Here is a 22715-nt window from a genome sequence, read left to right on the forward strand (position 1 = left end):
GATGAGATGAGATTGTGGTTTTTGCTGATTAATATGACTCTTGTGTATGGATGCAAATACAGTACTAGATCTAAACAGGGAAAAAGGGAGAAACAGTGTCAACTAGATGTGAGAGGACACCTCCATTTCCTTCCTGGTCCTTCCTGGCTTGTGTGTTGCCACCAGGCAGGCAGAATGTCTCAAAAAAAAAAATTCTTAAAAAGAGAAGGTGGAAGAGGAGAAAATAAATCACAAAACTTCTGAGATCTTACCTACAAAATAACCAACTTCTGGTAAATGAGATGGACTGTGTTTATAAACTGTGGGTCTTACAAAACAAGTATTTGATTCTACGAGAGTGTTGCTTGTGAGTCAGGGAAGAAGGAAAGATGGAGGGGAAAAATAGGAGGGAAAATAAATAGAGGAACTGAGGGAGGGAGGATAGAAGGGAAGGGAGGATGAGGGTAGAGGGAAGAAGGGATAGAAAGAAAGGGAAAAATAGAGTTGTTGGGAAGGTTCTTAGAGGGTTATAACTTTTTTAAAAAAGATCTTTATCCTGGTCCTGTGGTAACTCTCTGACTCTATTCTCTCACAGCTCCTCTCAGGGTGCAGTCAGGTGAGTTACTTGCTTTTTCGTTCTTTTTAGTCTCCGGGAATCATACTTATTCTTCCATGCAAGGAAGGTACCACCTCTCTCAGCCTCCCAGGGATCAGGGCCTGGACTGGGGTAAAGAGAGCAGGAGGCCAGTGTCTCACCCTAGTTCCAGCCAGGGTAGGAATACTCCAGTGTCACATTCATCTTTGTTACCCGCCTGTTTGATGGGTGAAAGACCCTACCCTGACCCTCCAAGGCAATGAATTCTTTTCCCTTTACTCTTAAGCCCTGGGACAGGAAAGAAGTTAACTGTGAAGGAAAAGCAAACAATGCAATGTACTGTTGGGAAAACGTTCTCCTGGTTCTGGCCACAGGAGCTCAACGGCCTCCACGAGAAGCACTGTAGGCAGTGATGGAAAAATATTTATAACAGAGAGAAAACCAGTGGGCAAGGGAGATGCTCTGAGTCAAACAAGAACTTCCCTCAATCTTTTATTTGGATTACAAACTATCTGTGCCTAACTTGTTTTCCTTTCTTTCTTTTTTTTAATTAGAATTCTAATGTAATGAAATAAAGAGGAAAGCTTTGTTTTATATTAGACTGGAAAGTTACATTTTCTTCCTGAATCATTCCTTTGAGACAGTATTCATTATATTATAGGGAGGGGAAGTGATACTTATAAATCTAGTACTTTTATGTCTGATGATATAAATTACATTATATCTGACATAATTTTAAGCAAGAGTGTTCTTAACACATTAGAGGGTCTCTGAATCAGCCTCATAGGATCCAGTGAACTCCCTGAAATCATGGTAAAATGTGTGCATATGTACAGTTGTACCTTCCTCTAAGGAAAGGGTCTGTAAGTAATATGTCAAAGTTAAAGGCCACTTATGGTCCAATCCTTGTTCCAGGCTCAGTGTAACCTGGAGTCATCATTTCTTATTCTCCCTTGCCCTGTCATTATTACCAAGTTGGTCACATAAATCTTATTTCTCAAATATTTCTTTAATCAAATAGATTTCATCTCTATAATCTTTACTGGAAAACTTACCCAGTCTCAATGTGGAGGAAGAAAACTTTTGGCCTCCAGGAGGGCTTAAGACTTCTTTTTCTTTATCAGCATTTATGCCCCCCTCGCCCTCCACCCCAACCTCCTAGTCTAATGGTGGAACTTTCAAAGTGGCTAAAAGGTATAGAGTAGTTGTCTCTGAACTTATTTGATCACTTTGCTCTATCAAGAAAAAATTTTGCAACATGTACTTTAAATATATTACATAGATATAGATCACTATATTGATGGTGAATGTTGTAAAACACACACAAAAACAGAACATTTTGGGGCTTCCCTGGTGGTGCAGTTGTTAAGAATCCGCCTGATAATGCAGGGGATATGGATTCGAGCCCTGGACCGGGAAGATCCCACATGCCACAGAGCAACTAAGCCCATGTGCCACAACTACTGAGCCTGTGCTCTAGAGCCCCCAAGCCACAACTACTGAGCTTACATGCCACAACTACTGAAGCTCACACGCCTAGAGCCCGAGTTCCACAACAAGAGAAGTCACTGCAATGAGAAGCCCACGCGCCACAACAAAGAGTAGCCCCCGCTCACTGCAACTAGAGGAAACCACACGCAGCAACGAAGACCCAATGCAGCCCAAAAAATTAAATTAAAAAAAAAACAGAAAATGTTTTGATGAGGAAAGATGAGACAATGTTTAATATAATATGAAAGTTCTAAATGCTTCCTCTCCACCTCCTTATGGATCCCACTTTACATGTTTTAAAGTTGAAGTATAGTTGATGTACTGTTTTCTGTTACATTCTGGTTTTCAGCAGAGTGATTCACTTACACATATATAACTGAATATATGTAACATATATGTTCTTTTTCATATTCTTTTTCATTATAGGTTATTACAATATATTGAATATAGTCCCCTATGCTATACAGTAGGACCTTGCTGTTTACCTATTTTATATATAATAGTTTGTATCTGCTAATCCCAAACTCCTAATTTATCCTTCTCTCCCCTTCCCCTTTGGTAACCATAAATTTGTTTTCTATGTCTGTGGGTCTGTTTCTATTTTGTAAATAAGTCCATTTGTATCATATTTTAGATTCCACATATGTGATATCATATGATATTTGTCTCTCTCTGACTTACTTCACTTAGTATGATAATCTCTGGGTCCATCCATGCTGCTGCAAATGACATTATTTCACTCTTCTTTATGGCTGAGTAGTAGTATTCCATTGTATATTTTGTATTGTATATACGACATCTTCTTTATCCATTCATCTGTCAATGGACATTTAGGTTGCTTCTGTGTCTTGACTATTGTAAATAGTGCTGCTATGAACTTTGGGGTGCATGTATCTTTTTGAATTAGAGTTTCACAGATCCCACTTTGAAGACTGGATCTTGACACAATGAGAGAAGACCTTGAGAGCTGGCACTCCTTCCTTCCACCATAAATTTGTGGCTGGAGGGGTGAGCTGGGCAGACAACCTAAGCAAACCCTCTCAAGTCCAGTCTCTTTCTCCATTCCATTCCTTCATGTCTGACACCACCTCTGTTTTACACTGAAGGGGAATGATCCAAAGTTCAGGCCTGGGATTAAGACTTTTTTTTAAACATCTTTATTGGAGTATAATTGCTTTACAATGGTGTGTTAGTTTCTGCTTTATAACAAAGTGAATCAGTTATACATATACATATGTCCTCATATCTCTTCCCTCCTGCATCACCCTCCCTCCCACCCTCCCTATCCCACCCCTCTAGGTGGTCACAAACCACTGACCTGATCTCCCTGTGCTACGCGGCTGCTTCCCACTAGCTATCCACTTTACGCTTGGTAGTGTATATATGTCCATGCCACTCTCTCACCTCATCACAGCCTCCCCCTCCCACTCCCCATATCCTCAAGGCCATGCTCTAGTAGGTCTGTGTCTTTATTCCCGTCTTACCCCTAGGTTCTCCTTTTATTTTCTTAGATTCCATATATATGTGTTAGCATATGGTATTTGTTTTTCTCTTTCTGACTTACTTTGCTCTGTATGACAGACTCTAGGTCCAGCCACCTCACCACAAATAACTCAATTTCGTTTCTTTTATGGCTGAGTAATATTCCATTGTATATATGTGCCACATCTTCTTTATCCATTCATCCGATGATGGACACTTAGGTTGATTCCATGTCCTGGCTATTGTAAATAGAGCTGCAATGAACATTTTGGTACATGACTCTTTTTGAATTATGGTATTCTCAGGGTATATGCCCAGTAGTGGAATTGCTGGGTCATATGGTAGTTCTATTTGTAGTTTTTTAAGAAATCATACTGTTCTCCATAGTGGCTGTATCAATTTACATTCCCATCAGCAGTGCAAGAGTGTTCCCTTTTCTCCACACCCTCTCCAGCATTTATTGTTTCTAGATTTTTTGATGATGGCCATTCTGACTGGTGTGAGATGATATCTCATTGTAGTTTTGATTTGCAGTAATGATGTTGAGCATTCTTTCATGTGTTTGTGCAATCTGTATATCTTCTTTGGAGAAATGTCTATTTAGATCTTCTGCCCATTTTTGGATTGGGTTGTTTGTTTTTTTGTTATTGAGCTTGTAAATTTTGGAGATTAATTCTTTGTCAGTTGCTTCATTTGCAAGTATTTTCTCCCATTCTGAGCATTGTCTTTTGGTCTTGTTTATGGTTTCCTTTACTGTGCAAAAGGTTTTAAGTTTCATTAGGTCCCATTTGTTTATTTTTGCTTTTATTTCCTTTTCTCTAGGAGGTGGGTCAAAAAGGATCTTGCTGTGATTTATGTCATAGAGTGTTCTGCCTATGTTTTCCTCTAAGAGTTTCATAGTGTCTGGCATTACATTTAGGTCTTTAATCCATTTTGAGTTTATTTTTGTGTATGGTGTTAGGGAGTGATCTAATTTCATAATTTTACATGTACCTGTCCAGTTTTCCCATCATCACTTATTGAAGAGGCTGTCTTTTCTCCATTGTATATTCTCGCCTCCTTTATCAAAGATAAGGTGACCATATGTGTGTGGGTTTATCTCTGGGCTTTCTATCCTGTTCCATTGATTTATATTTCTGTTTTTATGTCAGTACCATACTGTCTTGATTACTGTAGCTTTGTAGTATAGTCTGAAGTCAGAGAGCCTGATTCCTCCAGCTCCATTGGATTAAGATTTTTATCAGAGCAACAAACATTTCTCTGCAATTCATCCCAATGTGCTACAATTCCAAATTGATTTTTAATAATTTCTAGCTCCATTGCCAACCGAAAAATTTCCCCCAAAAAAGCCCAAGCTGTAGGGCTGGGTCACAGAACAGTGTGGTGGCTGGCTACTCCTTCTTCAAGGATGGCCACACCCTGAGGTCAGACTGGAGCTCACAGAGTTTTGGATCTCATCAATACGGAAGGAAGACTCAAGATATTACTGGTGTGAAGCGATGACAGCATCTCACAGTATCTCAAAACAGAGTCACCAATCCTATATACAAGGGTAGATTGAGCTTCAGTGCTGGACTGCCGGGCTCGGTGGCACAGAGAACAGTAGCTCCCATTCAGACCTGTGGTTGTCTTTTCAACTGTGCTTCCCCCCATCCCCGTGTGTGTGGGGGCTACAATGACCCATCTGGGTTCTGCTTTATTAACTGCTACCATGGCACCATTTCCCAATAGCTTTGCTCTCCCTGTCAGAAAATAATCCCTCTCTGGAGAATTTATGTATGCCTAGCACTGAAGTATGCTCAGTGAACCAAGAGATAAATAAATCATGGTCTCTGTCTCCAGAGAATGACTCCCAACTAGGAGGCACATTTAACCCAGGTAGAGCAATGAAGGAACAAAGTGATGATGGTGATAATGATGATGAGGTGATGATGATGATGATGATGATAGAAAAAACAATAAGGATCCCCAGCATTTATAAACAGTTTACTAAATGCTAAGCCTGAACCCAAGCTGTTGTATTCAATTCAGAACCCCTCTGATGCTCAGAAATATTTGCAGAGGGGAAGACTTGTAGAAAGTTTACCAAGTACTAGGAAGGCACTGCTCAGAGCAGTTTTATGTTTAGTCCTCACAGCAACCCTGTGAAGTAGGGTGAAAGTGTCTGTAAAATGGATACTACTGTCATCCCCATTTTACACATGAGGAACTGAAAGCACAGAGTTGTTAAATGGTCTGCCCAAGGGAACCCAGCAAACAAATGGCACAGCTGGAATTTAAACCCAGGCACTCCGGTACCAGTGTTTGCCCTTTTAACTACCTTGTTACATTTCCTACCTCAGCCAGGCCCGTGGAGGGTGGTACCAGTAATAACTACCATTTGCTGGACATCTCCCGTGTAATGGGTTCTTTATACATCTTGTATCTTGTATCATTTTTCTTGTATCTTGTTTCATCTTCATGAGAACTCTATAAAGTTGGTATGATTATCCACTTTATCTTTGAGAAAACTGAGGATCAGAGAGATTAATTTATCTACCAAGATCATGCAATGAATAAGTGGCAGAGGTGGGTGGGGACTCCCCCTGTCCCCCTCCCACCATACCCACTGCCCCAAGTTTATCTGGAGATCAAGAAGGAGCAAGATCACTGTAGGCTGTGGGCATTAGTGAAGGCTAATGAGTATGGAGAAAGTGCAAGTTTGAAGTTTTGGAGTGTTCAGTAGCAGGGTGATCCTTCCTGAAGGCCCTCAGCATGCACCTCCCTGATAAAAATATGCCTCTGCCTAAACCTTCTACCAGCTTCACCTGCCATAACGCTCAGCAGGTAGTAACAGCCTCCACATCAGGCCCTCACCTGCCCTCTTATGTTTACACAGGAATCCCCATATCTGGAGTGTTCCTGGAGACCCAGCCCCAGGGGGACCAGGCGGTCAAAGGGAAGATGCTAGTCCTTGTCTGCTCTGTGGCTGAAGGCACAGGGGACACCATGTTCTCCTGGCACAGAGAGGACACGAGGGAGAGTTTGGGGCAGAAAAGTCAGCGCTCCCAGAGAGCAGAGCTGGAGATCCCTGTTATCAGGGAGAGCCACGCAGGGGGCTACTATTGCACAGCTGACAATGGCTATGGCCTCATCCAGAGCAAGGCGGTGAACGTCTCCATGAGAAGTAAGTAGCACTCTCCTAGTTAGCCAGAGAGTCCCAAATGGGGTCAGTTTCCTTCTGTGGCAGTGAGGATGTTCCAAGGATGGTACGGAACAGGGCCGTGAAGAGGTTTAGAAGCCGTCTGAACATGCTAAGATTGTTACTGCAGTGGTGTTGGCCGCGGTGGCAATGGCTACAGTGGCAGAAGAGCTAAAGGAGATGACAAGGGGATACAGGAAGCAGGCTACGTGGCACGGCCAGAGGCACGCTCTCCAGAACTTATCAAAGCTCTCCAGGAACTGTCTCTGCAGTGTTGTTAGATCAGGAGGTGCGACAGTGAGAAAGAATCCCTGGGGCTCGAGGGATACTGTGTGGACACTTGGGTGAGGATGGAGTGGGTTATAAGTCTGTGCCGGCACGAGAGACCCTCTTTGATGGACAGTCCTGCCTTTATCAGTTCCAGTGTCACATCCTGTCCTCACTTTCAGTACTTCTGGGGCCCAGGCCTTCACTGGGGACATGGTGGAGCTTCGCTGTGAGAACAAGAGAGCATCACCCCCATCCTATACTGGTTTTATCATGAAAATGTCACCCTGGGGAGCACCTCGGTGCCTTTTGGAGGAGGAGCATCCTTCAACCTCTCTCTGACCACAGAGCATTCTGGGAACCATGACTGCGAAGCCGACAGTGGCCTGGGGGCCCAATGTCACGGGAAGGACAAGTCCAACATCTCCTTCCACAGTACTAGTTGCCATTATGCCAAACCATGGCTTGTGCGTCCTTTCCATGGATTTTCCTCTCCCTCAGGGAATCGAAGCTAGCCTAAAGAGCCTGTCAGCTCTTCCAGCCTCTCCTTCTCATTGGTCTAAACAACAGCATCACTGGCCTTCCTGTTTCCCTGTCACTTACTTCAACATATAGGTGTGAAATAGGTACTGTACTAGGATCAAGGCAGTACTGGAAGTGGGGTACGTGTATGCTCAGAGCTCTCAGCGAGCAAGGAGTTACAACCAAACCTTGTAAATACTTAAGGAAAAAGTAGAAACCCCATGAACAAACCAGATTCTAGGATTCAAAACTTTACTAGGATTATCTCATTTAATCTCCATTAACAGCTCACATTTTACTAATGAGGAAACTAAATTTAGAATAAGTAACTTGCCCACCGTCACACAGCTAATAGGTGCAAAGATAGAACTTTAGGCTAGGGCTACAGAATTGAAAAACTTTGCTCCCTGCCACTACTTTAATATGATGGTTATATAATTTTTTCTCTTTAATTTATTATTGTGGAGAAGTTCATTAATAGATTTCCTAATATGGAACAATTATTGAATTCCTGCTATAAACACTTCTTAGTTGTTATATCATCATAGGTAGCAGCTACATACAACTTACTAATATTTATTTCAAATATTTGCATCTTTATTTAAAAGTGAGTTTTATTTTTTGAACTAGGTTTGGTTTCAGGGATAGGTTAGCCTTATAAGAATGTTTTCAGAGGTTTTCCATATTTTCTGTGCCCTGCAGCTTAAAACCATATTGGAATTATCTGCTATTTGATAAGTCTTTGGAACTAGCCCAAACAACATTCTGAGTCTGTTATATCTTTACCTCCATTGTCAAATCCTCCTTTTTATTATTCTCCAAATTTTCTATCCTTTGTTAAAATAATTTGGATGATTTTACCCAAATTTAATACATAGTATTCTCATCGAATTTTCAGACAGCCTTTATAGATGTGATTATGCACTCTTCTCATTTCTGGTTTGTGTGACCCCTTTCTTAATCATATTTGCCAGAGGTTTGTCTTTATTCCTCTTTTTAAAGGGCCAGGGTTTTTTTTGTTTTTTGTTTTTTTGCGGTACGCGGGCCTCTCACTGTTGTGGCCTCTCCCGTTGCGGAGCACAGGCTCCGGACGCGCAGGCTCAGCGGCCGTGGCTCACGGGCCCAGCCGCTCCGCGGCATGTGGGATCTTCCTGGACCGGGGCACGAACCCGTGTCCCCTGCATCGGCAGGTGGACTCTCAACCACTGCGCCACCAGGGGAGCCCTAGGTTTGTTTTTTTTAATTCAAATCTATTTGTTTTTTGGCTTTCTAATTCATTTATTTCTCCTTTATCTTCAGTATATCTTTCTTCCTTTTTAAGTTTATTTTATGTGGTTCTTTAATGTCTTATTCATTTTTCATCTTTGTTTCCTAATAAGTGCATTAAAAACTGCATGGTTGGGCTTCCCCGGTGGCGCAGTGGTTGAGAGTCCGCCTGCTGATGCAGAGGACACGGGTTCGTGCCCCGGTCCAGGAAGATCCCACATGCCATGGAGCGGCTGGGCCCCTGAGCCATGGCCGCTGGGCCTGTGCGTCTGGAGCCTGTGCTCCGCAACGGGAGAGGCCACAGCAGAGAGAGGCCCGCAAACCCCAAAAAAAAAAAAAAAAAAAAAAAAAACTGCATGGTTTCTTCTCAGTACCATTTTATCTCATCCTACAAGTTTTTTTTTTTTTTTTTTTTTTTTCCGGTACGCGGGCCTCTCACTGTCGTGGCCTCTCCCGTTGCAGAGCACAGGCTCCGGACGCACAGGCTCAGCGGCCATGGCTCACGGGCCCAGCCGCTCCGCGGCATGTGGGATCCTCCCGGACCAGGGCTCGAACCCGTGTCCCCTGCATCGGCAGGCGGACTCCCAACCACTGCGCCACCAGGGAAGCCCCCATCCTACAAGTTTTGATGTATAATATTTTTATTTGTCTGATTTCCAAAGCATGTGAAATATGTTTCACATATTTATTTTATAACTTGTGACAACCATTTCTTATGAATACATTTTTATCTTCTATTTTATTAATTTCTTATAGATTTCTTTTTAAAATTTTCATTATAAATTTTTTTTATTATCCTTGTATTAAATTTTATCAAAGAATATAGTCTGCATAATTTTTACACTGGGGATTTACTGAGAATTTCTTTATGACCTAACACACAGTCAACAGTTTTCTTAATACTATAAATGGAATTTGAAAAGAATGTGAATTTTCTGTTTAGGATATACAAAGTTCAGTATTTTATTTTATTAAATTAAGCTAGCTGCTTGATCTATTCAGTTTCTATAGAGTCTTACATATGTTTGCTCTTTTTAATCTATTAATTTTTGAGAATCATATTCACATTATTACCTAAAATTCTTTTAAATTTAGCTTTTTACAGAGGCTTTGCCAAGAACTTGGTAATTGACTGTGTAAGATGTGACATTTTGGTTGTTAATGACAGAAATCCCATACAAAAGGGCTTGGTCCAAAAAAAAAAAAAATGAAGTTGGTGGGAGGGGTCAGGTATGGACATGGCTAATGTGCGACTGGCCGAGCATTCTGTCTTTGCCTCCCCTCTTTCCTCTGCATTTCTCCATTAGCTTAACTCTCAGACAGGCAAAGCTGCCCACTGACATCTCCAGGCTTATATCCCTCCTTTCTGCTAGATATCCCAGAGAAAAGAGTCTCTTTACACATTACTCCAGTTTAAAAAACAAAAACCAAATAAATAGGCAGAGGGCTTCCCTGGTGGCGCAGTGGTTGAGAGTCTGCCTGCCGATGCAGGGGACACGGGTTCATGTCCTGGTCCGGGAAGATCCCACATACCGCGGAGTGGCTGGGCCCATGAGCCATGGCCACTGAGCCTGCGCTTCCGGAGCCTGTGCTCTGCAACGGGAGAGGCCACAACAGTGAGAGGCCCGCGTACCACAAAAACAAAAGCAAAAACAAAAAAAAGGCAGAGATTAGGGATTGACCAGTCTGTGTGATGTGTTCACCCCTTTCCCTCTGCAGAGAATATGAACCTGTGATTGGTGAAGTCAGTAACAGAGTGGAGCAAAAGGAAACTGAGTAACTCAACTGACCTATTCTAGGCCTTTCCCTATTCTAAGCCTCGGTGTCCATTTCTGGGAAAGATCTAGCTCTAACCTCTTTTTCTAAGATCTTTCTGAGCTCATAAGAATCAAACCATAAGTCTCTATGTGCCCATATTCCTTTGTTTTCAGAGAGCAAAAACTTTTCCTAGGTGTCTTTGAGTGAGGGCCTTAGGTGGGGTGAGATGCTCTTAGGAGATGGTAATAGCATGGGATAGAGCAAAGCTCTGTGGTTCCCAAATCAGCAAGCCCCCTACCCCCACCCCACATATCACCACCACTATCAAACAACCTCTCTTAACATTGGGAACTGCCCTAAGAGGACATTTCTTTTCTTTTCCTTTTTAATTAATTAATTAATTTATTTTTTATTTTTGGCTGCGTTGGGTCTTCGTTGCTTTGTGAGGGCTTTCTCTAGTTGCGGTGCACGGGCTTCTCACTGCGGTGGCTTCTCTTGTTGCGGAGCACAGGCTCTAGGCGCACAGGCTTCAGTAGTCATGGCACGCAGGCTCAGTAGTTGTGGCTCGTGGGCCCTAGAGTGCGGGCTCAGTAGTTGTGGCGCCCGGGCTTAGTTGCTCCATGGCATGTGGGATCTTCTCGAACCAGGGCTCGAACCCATGTCCCCTGCATTGGCAGGTGGATTCTTAACCACTGCACTACCAGGGAAGCCCAAGAGGACATTTCTGAGTGTGCTCTGACCCCTTCTGTTTGCAGAACATCCACCTAAAATCTGCTTGGTGAATGGTACCCACCACTGCAGTGGGTGGGTGGAGGTGGAAAATGAAGGTCGCTGGGGCACTGTGTGTCATGACAGCTGGGACATGAAGGATGTGGCCATGGTGTGCCGGGAGCTGGGCTGTGGAGCAGCCAAACACACACCTGTAGGCATGTTGTATCTGCCAGTGGCAGAAGAGGACCGACCTGTATTTATTCAGGTAGCCCTGTGCAATGGGACAGAAGAGGCCCTGGCTGAATGTGAACAAGTGGAGACCTTTGACTGTGGGCATGATGAGGATACAGGCGCAGTGTGTGAAGGCGGGTGATGGCAGGGCCTGGGGCATGGGAACTGGCTTATCCCGCTCCGAGGCCCTTCTCTATGCTGCCTCCAACCCACCTTGATAGTCACCATTGCCCCTGCTGCCTTTAGAACCACTCACCCATTCTACACTAGCATGTGGTCAGGACAACACTGTTAGTTCATATTAGGTAGTCTAGAATTATAAAGGACTCTCTATGCATGCTATTATTAGCCTGTATCTGCCACCTCAAAAGACAAGATGTTGGCATTTTCACAGCCACGTGTTTGGCCATAATACCAGGAAAATAATTATGAAACCATAGAATTACACAGTTTGAGTGATTTTAATCCAGGTCACACTGCTTATATTGTTCTATAATCCCAACAGCTATTCTGCGTTCTGTCCCCTAAACAACTCTACTCATCAAAATGAATCCCAGAATAGAAAGAGCACTGGATGGGGAAGATCCAGATGCTCCTTCTCTCTCAAGATCCTGATGGGACAGGGGATGGGGGATGGGAAGGACATTGGAAAGACTCTGGGTCTGTCAAGGAAACCAGGCCACAAACTGAGGGTGGAAGTAAAATAAAGAAAGCCCACTGCAGATCCCAAAGCCTCTATAACACTTGTGACTAGAGCAGAAGTCAGTGGGACTGCTCCCTCAGGCCCAGCCGCAGACCCTATCTCTGGTGGAGCACCCCAGTCCCCTGGGCCAGGAGTGCAGAAGCAGCCCTTGAGAGGTGGTGAAAAGAAGGGTCTTTAGAACTATTGAGCCCATGTCCAGTTTTAGGAGCATCTAAAGGCCTGTGGCTCATTCAGGGAAATGAATCAGCTTTGGAAACCAGAAAGGATCCAGGATTTATAGTCAGCTATGCAGAGCTTGAGACCTGCCTGCTTCACCCACTTACCAGCCATAGAAGCAGTGAACTTCTCTGAAGCTCATTATCTCTGTCAGAAAAGTGGGAAAATACCTGGCCCAGCTTCCTAACAGAGCTGGGACAAGATTGAACACTCATCACTCATAAAGACCTTTTGGAAAGAGCAAAGTCCAGGAAGAAGCCTCAGGGCCAGCTTACTGATTTGGGATGGTCTCCATGAGAGGGACAGGTCTGGGGCTCAGGTTTGGCCTTCTTCCTTATACTGGGGTTCACCTCTCCAGGGAGACACCGTGAGTTTGTCTGGAAAATCCCTTTTCAGATCTCCCTCTTCTTACCACGATTTTCCCTTTTCTCTACAGCATTCTGGCCTAGTTCTTTTTGAAGATAGGGAGACTAGAGACTGGAGACTGAGGTAGGCCTCAAATTCTCTCCTTTTTGGCCTCCCAGGCCTGGTTGGTCCAACAGTTCTGGACAGCCTTAATGCTTTACCTGCGGCTCCATTGCGGCTTCCCTCAACAGGACTCTAAATTGCTCTTCTGAGCTGAAGTTTCAAATGTGCCTGCATCTGGGGCAAAATCCAGCTCCCAAAGAAGCCAAGCTTGAAGAAATTCTCCCTCCATACTGACACCTTGGCCCTGGCCCTGGCTTTTCCAGTCTCTTCCAGAACTGTCTGGGGAGCCCAATACTACTTTCTTGGGCAGATGTAGCAGCTCCTGAGGTGAAACAAGCAAGGAATTAATTGAGATGGACCCTACATCTGATGGTAGACATGTGGGCATATAAAACAGGCAAAATAAAAGCAAGTGTGGGGACTTCCCTGGTGGCACAGTGGTTAAGAATACGCCTGCCAATGCAGGGGACACGGGTTCGAGCCCCGGTCCAGGAAGATCCCACATGCCACGAAGCACCTAAGTCCATTCACCACAACTACTGAGCCTGCGCTCTAGAGCCTGCAAGCCACAACTACTAAAGCCCGCGCACTGCAATTACTGAAGCCTGTGTGCCTAGAGCCTGTGCTCCACAACAAGAGAAGCGACCACAATGAGAAACCCACGCACTGCAAAAAAGAGTAGACACCGCTTGCTGCAACTAGAGGAAGCCCACGTGCAGCAGCAAAGACCCAATGCAGCCAAAATTTAAAAATAAATAAAAATAAATAAATTTTTAAAAAGAAAGAAAGAAAGAAAAGAAAAGAAAATGTGGGTACAGTATTTAATTTTCTTTCCAAGTAACTTGGGAAGAAACTAGGTCCTAAATAATTTCTTTTTAAAATATTTTATTAAATTACAAATATAAAGCATATTATAAAAAGAATATTATACAAAAATGAAAATTAGTCAAAATTTTAATACTCAGAAGTAACTGCTGTTAATATTCTGATAATTCTAAAATGTTCTGTGATATATAAATATATATGAATAAGTATATTTGTTTTTATATTTTATACATATGTGTGTGTGTGTGTGTGTGTGTGTGTGTGTGTGTGTGTGTGTGTGTGTTTTCACAAAAACTGACCTCTCAGGAGAATCTTGTCCTGTCCGGTTACATGGAAATTTTCTTGCCCTTTTGGAAGTCTGAGATCTTCTGCCAGCATTCAGTAGATATTCCGTGAGAATCATTCCACATGTATCAGTAGATGTATTTTTGCTGTATTTGTTGGAGGAGGTGAACTTCATGTCCTACTATTCAACCATCTTGATCGCTCCCCTCAGGAGAATGTTGATTCATAAGGTCTTTTGTTCTGCTGATTATCTTGATTGGGTTTGGGTGTGCAAACTGAAGAAAAGGAAAAAGCCACGTGCTCCATGATATAACCTATCCTGTGAGCCCCCCAAAACTTCAGTAGTGTCTAAGTCTCAAAAAATATTTGAGTGGGTGTTTTCTTTTAGAAATTTGTACCTAAGTTTTGAATCTTAGTGGATATGGGAAGAAGAAAACTGAAAATATATATTCTTTCATTAACAGTTTTCCTGATAATGAATAATTATCACAATCTTACCTGGCTATGACATATATTAATATCCTACGGAATCCAATTTGATAGTATTGATATCTTATGTAAAACTTTTGCATAGATATTCATAATGAGGATTTCTCTGTAGCTTTTTATGCTTTCTTTGAAAAGCTTTGATCGATGCTGTGTTGTTTCTTTTTGTTTGTTTGTTTGTTTTTGCTTTTTTATACAGCAGGTTCTTATTAGTTTTCCATTTTATACATGTTAGGGTTTCTTATTATTTTGGAAATTTTCTTTCTCTGTGATTGCTCAAAAAATTTTTAAATACTACTAAATTTATCTTTTCTTTGAAGACTAATAAATATTAGTGTGTGAAACCATCTGGCTTGATATGTTTGTAACGTGTGGCTCCTAACAATGTTCTCATTGTTTTTCATGATTATTGTTCTGTTTATTGAACTGCCTCTACCTGCAAAAAAAAAAAAAGGTAATTTATATTTTTTAGAAAGTCATCCATTTAATGTAGGTTTTCAAAAGTTGTATATTTACTCATTGTCCCCTCTTTCTTGATCAGTCTATTCAGTGGTGTATCTATTTTTCATAGAAAAGCTTTTGAGCGTATTCACATATTCTGTTGGGGTTTTTCTGTTTGTTCTATTCAGTAATGTTTGCTTTTATCTTAATTAGTTTTGTTGATATTTTCCTGTTCTTAATTTCAATGCTTAGTTCATTTATTTTCATTTTTCCTTGTTGGTACTCTTTCCAATTGTTTAAAGATGAGTTTTAATCATATCCCTTAAGTTTTGATAGGTAGTGTTTTGATTATAATTATTTTCAAGTCTGTAATATCAGTTTTATTTTCTTCTTTGACCTTGAAATTTATTTAAAAGAGGAATTTTTTAATTGCCTGATGAAAGGATTTTTCCCTTAATTTTGTGATTTTTAAAATAATTTGATTGCTTTTATAATTTTTAAAGGTTTTCTTTGTGACCTAAAATATGGTCAATTTTGGTAGATCATCTATGAGTACTTAAAAGAAAGTGAATTCTCTGTTACCAGAATCGGGAGTTCAATATACATTCATTAGTCACTTCTTATTAATCATATATCATTTGAATCATATGCACCCTTATTTTTTATCTACTTGATCTGCTGTGGGTCTACAGGCATCATTTGTTTTTGTCATTGTGATTAAGTTTATTTCTCCTTCCATTTCCTGCAGTCCATGTGTCAAGTATTTTGATGGCATGGTATTTAATTCCAAAGATTTATGAGGCTTAGAGCTTTCTCATATATTTTAGCCTTTTCTACTCTCATCCAGTGCTTTTTGGCTTCACATGTCTTTGTCCAATCTTTCACTTCTAACTTTCTGAGCAACTTTCCTTTAGATGTCTCTTATATGTAGCATATAGGGGTTTTTTTTGGTTTTGGTTTTTCATTTATTTTATCCAAGTATAATTGATTTACAGTGTTGTGTTAATGTAACATACAGTTTTTTGGTTTTGTACTGAATACAACGTTTATTTTATTAACAGTTTGCTTTTTTATTCTATATTTTCTCTTCTTATTACTTCCTTCATTTTTTGGTGTGTTTTGTTTTCCTTCGTCTCTATCTTGTCACCTCTGGTGCCTAGTTAATCACACTCCTTAGCTCGTGCTCACTCTCACTGTGGGCCCATACCTATTTTCTCTAGTTTTCTTTATTTACGGCCTTGTATCTTTAGTTGCTATTCTCATTCCTTGGCCTCCAATCGTTCTAATAGGTTTGATGTGTTTCCTTCACTTACATGTGTTGAATATTATTTTTGGTGAGCCTAAATTTTTTATTTACCTATGGTATTGCTCTGTTTTTCACTTGGTGCTATTTTTTGATCCATCCATGCTGCTGTGTGTACATCTAGTTCATTGCTCCTAACTTCTGCACATTATTTCACCACACTTTCCTTATCTAATCCCCCAGTGATGGACACCTAGATTATCCCCAACTTGTCACTACTGCAAACACTGACAAACTTCCTTTTTCATGTCCCACCAAGAACCTGTGTGAGAATTTCTCTGAATATATATCCAGGAGTGGGATTAATACAACAAGTACTGCCAAGTTGTCCCCCAAATTACTACTACCTTTATCAGTGCATGACCATCCCCTAACCTGACATCCCAAGTAACACTTGGCATTAGTTAGTGCTTCAATTTTGCCAACCCAGTGGGCATAAAGAGAGATCTCACTGGCATTTTTGTTTCCATTTTTCTAATTATCACATGTGTGTTAGCCTTCTGGGTTTCCTTTTCTATGAAATAACTGCTTGCCCATTTTAAAAACCTTTTTTTAATTGAAGTATACTTAATTTGCAGTGTTGCATTAGTTTCAGTTGTACAGCAAAATGATTCATATATATATATATATATTCAGATACTAGTAGCCTATTGAGGATTTCAAGCACCAGATTCTTCCAGATATGAGTAACCCAACTTTACACCAGCTCCTGCAAAATGGGCAGAGCTCTGGCAAAAGGCTGAAGCAAACCCCAGGAGTTTCACATTCTGGGGATAGAGGGAAAAAAGCCTCTGGTGTAGTGATGACTGGGAGAGAATGCAAAGGTCACCATGTATGAGAAGAGAGTCAATAATCCCAGGCTCGTATAAGCAGTGTCAGAGGGACCAGTCTGCCAGACTGGGGCTGAGAAGAGGGGGACTGTATTTGTTTTTTCTTTTTCAGTTTTGATCTTGGAAATGGGGCTCTGCTTGAAAGCAGATAGGTCCTGTCAGCCATCCTGGTCTCCTCTATTTCTCATCGGTGCATAAAACTGGGGAAGTTATCATGATATTACAGTAATCTCAAGATTTATAATTCCTCTGCATCCCTGTAACCTTGCTCCTTCCAATCAGTCAAACCACCAAGTATTCACAGTAATTATGGGGATGGGGTGCCATCAGCTGACCACAGAGGTTGTGGGGGTATGAGGAGTGATCCCTTCCGACACTAAGCTGGAAAACAATTGGGAGCCACCACTCACAAACCTGGAACATTACAGAAGAGAGAGAGACAGTATAGACTGGAGCAGAGAGAAGATGGGGTCATGGCCACACTTGAAACACTTGGGCTTGAGACAAGTGTGGAAACATGAGAAGAAAGAGGGATTTATGGTCTTTGGGGTGTCCTTCAAATGAGGGTTAATGTTGTCCAGTGTCCTCCCCCAGATCTACCCAATAAGCCCTCAGGCACATGCCCAATGATGTCACTGTAGCTGCCTACCCTGACCCTCCTAGGGAAATCAGAATTCCTGAAATGAGTTCTTGTTTCAGGAGGCCATATGTTCCTAAGCAAGGAGGTAAGAATTCTGCCCATCTCCACAGATATATGTTTAAAATCGACCCTGATTTTGTGTAATGGATGGTGTGATACCCTGCCCAGATTCTCAGTCAGGAATGAAGGATTTATTCCCCCAGGTGCTAGGATTTCCACTGGCAGATAACCTGCAGTCATCAGCCCTCTTGGGAAAGTGCCTTGGTCACTTTATTCAAGATCACTTTCCTTTCCCACAGTAATGCATCCAATGGTTGATCATCACTGGGATATAGAAGCAGGGCCCCTTCACTCCAACTCAGGACCACTTTGAGAGAACATCCCAGCCCACGCTATCTATGGGGGTTGGCTGAGACCTTTGTGGAGACTGCTTCAAAGCCCAGCTTCAGCTTCTCCCTCTATACAAGCTTGCTTCCTCTGGCAATTTTTGATACTGAGATCACTCCCTGATAAATTTCCTACATGCTAATTTCCATGTCAAGGTCTGCTTCTCTGGAAATCCAACCTGTGACATCTTGTGCTCACCCAGTGAGCTCTGAATCTAGAGTGATCACTGAGTTCCAGCCCACCCCTTCCCCAGAGCAGGGGTAAGTTATTGAGAGAAGCTTGTTCTTGTCTTCTCAGTGAAAAAGAGTGCGACATTCTCCTGGTGCACAGCAGGCAGAGAGAATTTCCGGGGAGGAGCCCTCAGTACTTCCAGAAAGTGAACTGTTGTGAGGGAGAGTGATTCTGTGCAGCTGGGAATAGCCATGACCATATTTTTAGGGGATGGGTAAATGTCACTATGAGAAGTACATTTGCATTCACTCATCTCAACGAGCAATTCCCAAACTAGGGTCATTGTCCCCAGAGGGATCATGAGAACTTTTCAAGGGTGACCCAGAGACCAGTCCTACAGAACACAGTTAGCTACTTTTTTCAGGCCACGCTGTGCAGCGTGCAGTATCTTAGTTCCTTGACCAGGGATCGAACCCAAGTCCCCTGTATTGGGAGTGCGGAGTCAACCACTGGACCACCAGGGAAGTCCACTTAGCTACTTTACATGGCAGAGCCTATGAGATACCATTGCTACCGTCCTTGGTGATACTGCTATTATTGTGTGGTGATGGTAAAAAAAAGGTACTGAAGCCCTGGAAGATCACCATGTGGAATTTATGGAAATCCAAGATCAGGAAGGCTGCACAGAAAAATGCTGTCCAAAAATTCCTCATAAGAGCTTCTAGGGTGATTCCTCTGAACATAAGGTCAGGACTGTGGGGGATGCTTGTATATTAGGAATGGACTATTTGCCTACTCTAGCCCCCTTGAGTAGATGGAGAGATAGGACAGGGTATTTGTGTGAAGCAGTGAGAGGCCTTTTCTACAGCTCCTTTATCTCATGCCATCTCCAGATTCTCACTCTGCCATAACCATCATGGCTCCTGGGATTCAAAATGACATGGGGTAACATGGTAGAGCTCCACTGCCAGGGCCTAAAGAGAGAGTCTCTCCCCCAAACTTGTATCAGTTTTATCATGAGGATAACATTTCAGGCCCTTTTGGAGAAGGACCATCCTTCGACCTCTCTCTGACCCAGAAACATCTGGGAAACTATGCCTGTGAGGCTGACAAAGGCCCCAGGACCCAGTGCAGTGAGGCAGAGACACTTTTTGTCCACTGGTTGGCTATCCCTGGGCCATGAGCCACAAGCCACTGATTCTGACACATAATTTCAACCCTTGTGGCCCAAAACTACTGTCTGATTTGAGATGGTGGCAGTACCTCTGACAAGTTGCCCAAGTGAGAGATATCCAAGAACAAGGTTTCTCAGTATAGTGATTCTACTTTGTGCACTCAAAAAGCTTTGGGCAACATGCTTCCTGCGTTATCGGGTCCTCAGTTAAAGAAACAGAACCACTAGGCAATATATAGAATAAAGAATATTACTGTAGATATTTGGCATTACACAATTCTGGGACTGTCAAACAGTCTATGGTTGGGTTGAAGATGGACTGGTTAAAGAGCTTTCTGTGTCTGATGTGGCAGGCTGACATCCACAGAGCAAGGCATTTATGAGAAGCAAGGACACTCTGGAACCTGCATGAATGAGTGGTACCTATGAGAATGAGCTGAGACATGCATTAGTCGCTGAGAATTGCCAAGCCATCCACATTGATGATGAGGTTGCCCTGCAGGAGAAGTCAGCACCCTTCATCACTAAGCTAGACAACGAGGCCCAGAGAGTTGAAGGAGAAGATCTGGTAGGAGCTGAGCTGCAGACTGCTGCCCCACACCAGCAAAGTGAGCTTCTAGAGAGAGAACCACACAGCGTCTTGGGTACAGCTATGCCTCTCAAAGCAGAAAAAGGATAGAGAGCTACTACTTTACTTCCACCTTGCGAACATTCCACAAATATCTTGTGTGATCCACACTTATGTAGAACTATGCAGGGGAGGGAATTCTGGGGAATTTAATCCCTGTTTAACTAAGTTGACACAGTGCAAGTCTACCACACTTCCCATCCTGGCCCACTCCCCCTAACTGGGGAGGAAGCACGATATGATTGCAATATCATGAATTTTTTTAGTCAGACAGACTTGGATTCAAAATCCATCTCTACCAGACATGTGTCCTTTAGGAAAATTATCTAATCCTGCAGAGCCTTTCAGCTTCCTCTCCTATAACATGGGCATGTCAATTCCTAGTTTGTTAAATGGGAATTGGCCTTGAATGTGAAGATGCAAACTATCCTACTAAGCATTGATTCTCTCTCTTTTCCACAATTATTGATTCTCTTAGAGGCTACTGGAGTAAAGATTAATTAATATCTTTAGTGCTCAATCTGCACCTGTCCACATTTTCCTCCTGACAACTTCTCAAGGATTCACTACATTCTGGGGGACAAAGAAGGAGTGTGTCTTCTATCACCTAAAAGTCCTACCCATGCCATGGGCCTTCCAAAATGCAGTGATCATTGAGCCTGTGTCTCGTAGAGTTCCCAGGCCCTGTGGACTTCCCAGCATGGCTAGCCTTCACTGCCTGAGGGGACTTTCAGACATGCAGTCTGTTTTCCCTGGGCCTGTGGTGGATGCATATCTCATGAAGTCATTGGTTCAATCTTGACTGCACATTGGAATCACAGAGGGTCTTTAAAAGGTATGGATGCTTGGATCTCCCTTCCAAATTCTTTAAGAATCTGACGTGATACCCAGGAATCAAGATTTTCTAATTGACTTTATTCCCCAGGTGATTCTAATATTTAGACAAACTGAAAACTACTTAAGATCTTACAGACCCCTACATTGATTGCTGGCCCTGAGAGGGATTGTGTCCTCATTCACTAGATCATCCTCCATGCTGCTGATATTCTGATTTTCTTTGGATCCAAAAAAGAGAGTGAGGGATAAACTATATTTGGTCTTGTATTCGTTTTCCCAGGACTGCCATAACAAAGTACCAGGGTCTGGGTGGCTTAAAACAATAGAAATTTACTTTCTCACCATTCTGGAGGCTGAAAGTCCAAGTCAAGGTGTTGGCAGGGTTGGTTTCTTCTGAGGCCTCTCTCCTTGACTTGCAGATGGTCGTGGTCTTCCTGTGTCTTCACATGGACTTCTCTCTGTATGTGTCTGTATCCAAATGTCCTCTTGTTATAAGGACACCAGTCATATTGGGATTACAGCCCACACTAATAGTCTCATTTTAACTTAATTGCCTCTTTAAAGGTCCTGTCTCTAAATACAGTCACATTCTGAGGTCCTAGGGGTTAGGACTTCAACACATGAATTTCTGGAGTACACGACTCAGCGCATAGCAAGTCTCCTCTGTTATCTCCTGTTGGCCGATTTAAAGCTTACTCATGACCACCTAATGTCTAACCACAATAGCCTGATAGGACTTCCCATTCTTACCTTCTCTGCAGCAATTGACTTTTAGTTTGCAACCTCATCTCTCCAGCAAATCTTTCCCTTGCTTCCCTAAATCTCTGGGGGCTCAATCTTACTCCAACCTCACATTTGCTTGGTCCTTTGTGGACTTCCTCATCCTTTTGATGGATTGTTTCTCAAGGCCTGGTTCTTCCCTCTAGCCTTTCTACTCTCAAGAATCCCATCACTTTCAGAGCTTTAACTATAGCTTCTATGTGAATAATTCAAAAATCTGTATCCCCTAACTTCTCTCCTGAGCTCCATGTTTAAAGGACTGTTCCACTACTAGAAGTTTTGTTCAGGCATTTCAGTCATCTCAACTTAACTCATCTAGAATCAAAAACCTCTTCTTCTACAGAACTAATTCCCTTCCTCATGTCCTATTTCTGTTGTAGATTTCAACATTCTCTCACTGGCCCCAGCTGCCATCTCTGAGTCACTCCTATCCTTTCCTGCTCCTTGCCTCAAGTCAGTAAGGACAGCAGTTGTCACTACCTTTTATTCTAAACTCTTGTCAATCTCCCTTCATCATAGTTCTCCCCTCTTCCCTGTAACATTGTCACTCCTAGAAAAGTGTCCCCATCAGCACAGAGACTGAGGTTCTCTCTTAGATCAGAGAGTCTGTCTGTGGTCCCTACTAGCTCATATCTGTGAGCTCAGAGCCCCATGGGAACCACAGAGTGGGCTACTGAACCCCTCCAACTCACACAACATAGTCCCTATGGGGGACATGAACCTCCACCCTTGACTCACACAGCTGAACATAGACATTTCCACCCTGCAAGAAAAAGGGCACTAGTGTGTGTTGAGATGGGAGTTGATTGAATCTCTGTCTTCCAAGTGATCTGATATCTAACCCACATCTCTCAATCTTCTTGAGAACTTCCACTCTCTCACAGAGTCGGTTTCAGTGAGCAAGACAAGAAAAATCAATCTCAAAACACCTCTTTCTCTCCCCTTCCTAACACTGGATGGTAAAATAAGCAACCAGATGCTGAGTAGAGAAAACTTGTCCTGAAAGGGCACCTTGTTTCTTAGTTTTTACAGAGATCACAGTAACTTAAGCTGTCCTT

Source organism: Phocoena sinus, chromosome 1 (genome assembly GCF_008692025.1).
Source record: "Phocoena sinus isolate mPhoSin1 chromosome 1, mPhoSin1.pri, whole genome shotgun sequence".
Lineage (NCBI taxonomy): Eukaryota > Metazoa > Chordata > Mammalia > Artiodactyla > Phocoenidae > Phocoena > Phocoena sinus.